Genomic DNA, 4,567 nt, shown 5'->3' with positions numbered 1-4,567 from the left:
GGTGACTGGACAGCCTGTGTGTGCTTTGCTGCTCTTCGTGTCTTAGCTCCACACAGAAGAAACATTAGTAACCCAAATCATTACTGGTATATCACACAATGTGATGTAAAACATGAATGTAGCCTTAGTTTAGCAACAGTGTGTGTGTGTGTGTGTGTGTGTGTGTGTGTGTTTAGAATCTTAGATGGTAGGAAATCTCCCAGAAAGATCATATCATTTGACATTTATATTTATTTATTAATTTATTCATTCATTCATTTATCTTCAGAAAGATTTTAGCCAGATCAGCTGTAAACACAGGCCTCACGGCAGGTATACTCTTAATTAGCAGAAACGTCCTTAATTTCCTTCGGGATTAATAAAGAATCTATCTATCTATTTATCTATCTATACACATGTACAGGGTGCCAATACATCTCAGGACATCACTCATTAATTAATTAATTAATCCAATTATTTACACATTCATTCATTCAGCCAGTCAATCAGTCACTCATTCACTACCCACTTAGCCACCGTGCTGCCCCAAAAGCTGTAGTCAATCAACATAATTATAAAATAATTCAATGAGATTATAAAAGTTTTTACACCCCATAAATCATTTAAGTTATTTTTTGTTAAACAATACGATCCCTAAAGGGTTTTATCTAGAAATATTAGTGTGTTCACAGGTCTGGTGGAGACTATGTCACTGTTGGGCCAAGGACAAGAATGAGTGGGGGGAAATGTTTTAATACAGAGAGAGAGAGAAACTGAAAGGTTGGAAGGTGGAGATGAGAGTTAGAATGAAGGAGGATTACAGGGTGATATATAAGAACTGGGGAACACACACCATTGGACTATGACTATGCTCCACGTGGGAATCAAACCCAGGACCTTCTTGCTGTGAGGTGACCGAGCCACCACGTAAGTGCATATGGTAAGCTTTATGAGAAGTTGGACACTAGGTCAGACTTGTACTGATTGGCCAGAAAGAGGATCAGAGCAATTAAGAATATACAGCAGGTTAGAATGATAAAAGATGCAGATGGTAATAAGCTGACAAATCAGGAGAATGTACTGAAGAGGTAGAATGAGTATTTTCAGGAGCTGATGAATAAAGAAAATTAGAGATAATAAAAGTTGGATGACCTAGAGACAGTGAATCAGGGAGTGCCTCAGATTAGCAAGGAGGAAGTGAGGGCAGCCATAAAGAGAAGTTAAACGGCAGTTGGTCCAGATGACATACCAGCGGAAGCATGGAAATGTTTAGGAGAGGTGGCAGTGGAGGTTTAACTAGATTGTTAGCAAAATCTTGGACTGTAGGAGGACGCCTGAGGAGCGGAAAAGAAGCGTAATAAGGGTGATGTACATAGCTACAGCAACAACAGAGGCACAAAGTGATGTTTGCTTTAAGAATGTTGATAATGAATGTAGGGCAGGCCAAAGGGGTTACATTCTGTGTTTGTAGATCTAGAGAAAGCTTATGATAGGGTGCCCAGAAAGCACCTATTTGTTTAGGGCCAAACGCTGAATTATCTGACTATAAAGGCATCTGTTAGCTGTCTTGGATGGACAAGATTAGGATCGAGTTTATTAAAGAGACAGTGCAGGTAGGATGTAGGAAGAGACTGAGATAGTAGGTCAGGTGCAGAGGAAAGATGTTTGTTTGTTTATTAGGATTTTAACGTCATGTTTTACACTTTTGGTTACTTTCATGACAGGTACGGTAGTTACTCATTACACAAGATTCATCACTTCACACGGTTATATCCAACACAGTCATGGACAATTTAGTGTCTCCAATTCACCTCACTTGCACGTCTTTGGGCTGTGGGAGGAAAACGGAGCACCCGGAGGAAACCCACACGGACACGGGGAGAACATGCAAACTCCACAGAGAAAGGACTCAGACCGCTCCACCTGGGAATCGAACCCAGGACCTTCTTCACCGTGCCGCCCCAGAGGGAAGATGAGAGTTCTATGGAGAGAAGGGTGCTGAGGATGGAACCGCCAGGCAGGAGGAGGAGAGGAGGAACAAACAGTAGGTGGTGATGGACGATGCTGGTGATTGGTGTGACAGAGTAGGATGCTCAGGACAGGACACGACAGCTGTGGCGACACCTAAAATTCATCCGTATGGAGCCGTTTGACTAAATTATGATGTTATTTTAGTGAGACAGAAACCAAGCAAATAAATGTAAAAATGATCAAACCAGCTTAGTCACCTCTATTAATTAAACAATAAACTACATGCTAACATTAAAATGCAATATTTTTAATAAAGATTTGCTATTTTCTTAATAATTAACAAAATGGAAGAAATATTATATTATTATTTATATATATTATAATATATGCAAACGAAAGAACAAAAAGACTTTCTCCTGCGTATACTTGCTTGGTCTCTGAGGTAAAATAAGGCTGTGTTACAAAATCTACACGTGGGTAGCACTGTCGCCTTACAGCAAGAAAAGCCTGGGTTCGATCCCCCAGGTGGGGCGGTCCGGGGCCTTTCTGTGTGGAGTTTGCATGTTCTCCCTGTGTCCGCGTGGGTTTTCTCCCACAGTCCAAAGACATGCAAGTGAGGTGAATTGGAGACACTAAATTGTCCATGACTGTGTTCGATATAACCGTGTGTACTGATGAACCTTGTGTAACTATTATTTCTGTCATGAATGTAACCAAAGTGTAAAACATGACGTTAAAATCCTAATAATTAAACAAACAAACAAACAAAATCTACACAATGTACTACTCAGTGTGTAATAATATCACTTGCAGTAGTGCACTAGTTAGTGTACTGTTAAGTGCAATAGTGTTGCTTTGGGACACAGCCTCAATCTTCCTCACCTTTTCACACTATGCAGTGTGGGAAGCTAAAAGTTCCATGGTTTATTTTTGCAATTCATTACAACGTTTCTTGTGTTTGGGTGGGACTTGGGTTGGCTATGAAATGTACTTAAAGTGAGCACTGCTTTATGTAAAACATGCCCGTTAATACACCGGGTGAGATTTATTCTTGCAAAAAGTCTTAAAAAGTCGACAACCTTTAAGATGAAGGTCAAGTAAGTAGGTTTAACGTTTAATTTAGTTCTCAGATCTGTTTGGGTGCTGCTGTACAGTTTGTAGGGTTTCTGATGGGTAAAAGCACAGTGCTGAACTCCAATCCAAATCCTGATCTTTAAATTGTTGATGAATGAAGCGGATTCATTTACAATCTGATTATCAATCAGTTTACAGCAGCATTTACTTTCAGTTCCTAAACAATGGTTGTTTTACTGCTAGAGCAGGGGTGCCCAATACGTCGATCGCAGTGCACTCTGGTAGATCGCGCCTTATTCAAACAGGTCAATGTGATTAACATGAAATGTTACCAGTTTCTTTCATTTGCGTTTTGTTACCCTAGCTACGCCTCAGCCCGCCTAAAGCACCGTTTAACTAGAAAGTTTTCATTCATCAGTAGCCAGTTTGTGCCATTTTTGCAACCTACACTGTGAAGATAAGTGCGCAACCAAGCACAAAGAAACTATTCGGGCAAGAACACTGCAAAGACGGCTGTTTCGTTCACAGGTGGAAGAAGCTGACGGAGAAATTTTAACCCTACAATCGGACATTCATATAGTCAGGCAGAGGCGCTGGACAATTTGAAACTTGCTGGCTGAGGAAAAATATCAAAACATTAGAACACGAGCAACATACTGTATTTGACAGCATTTTTGGATCAACCTACATGTGTGAATCAGCCTTTTCCCACATAAAAATAATAAACCCTTACTGTTGAGCACATGGGTACCTGCTTGAGAATTGGCATCAGGAGCTAGTGTCCAGACTACATAAATCTGGTTAACACTATTCAGTGCAAATCATTAGAATAAGTTTAGTGTGATTTTTCAGTCGCTTGGCCTGTAAAGCTGAACATCAATACAGGAACTGAAGCGCATTTTAAAAAGCTACAAAGATTTTTTTGAAAAATGATGAGGCCAACCTTTTTAAAAAGTAGATGGTGATGCCCTGTCGACTGAAATAGTAGATCTCAAGCCACAACAGTGTGGGCACCCCTGTGCTAAAGTAACTCATCACTTCATTTCTTACACAAGACCAGATTCATTTATACTGCATTAAATAAGCACACTCACCATTCACCCAGATCTGCTTATGTCTGTACCACCAGACTTTATATAACTAAAATGTAATGTTTGTTTACGAGGCACATTCCAATGATTTCCTGCATATAACTGTGTATAGTTTATGACTTTACCTCTAGTAGATCACTAATTAGACATTCTATTTGGTAAAATGATGTGTGATTTGGAACATGGAATTGGCTTATCAAAATAGCTTTAGCCTTGGATTGGATTTCATTCTCACCTACAGTGGTGTTCAAAAAAATAGCAGTCCAACACCATTAACCTGATAAATCACTGTTTTTAGTAGAAATGCTGTTTCTACATAGCAAAAAATTGACTTGAAAGTGTAGTAGAGTATTGAAAACAAAACAAACCCAACAATTAGGACATGCATGCCACTCATTCTGAGTAATCGAAGCATTTATTGAAAGGGGGTTGTTCAAAATAATAGCAGTGAG

Source organism: Trichomycterus rosablanca, chromosome 11 (genome assembly GCF_030014385.1).
Source record: "Trichomycterus rosablanca isolate fTriRos1 chromosome 11, fTriRos1.hap1, whole genome shotgun sequence".
NCBI lineage: Eukaryota > Metazoa > Chordata > Actinopteri > Siluriformes > Trichomycteridae > Trichomycterus > Trichomycterus rosablanca.
The sequence above is the reverse complement of the archived record's forward strand: the minus strand, read 5'-3'. Positions refer to the sequence as shown.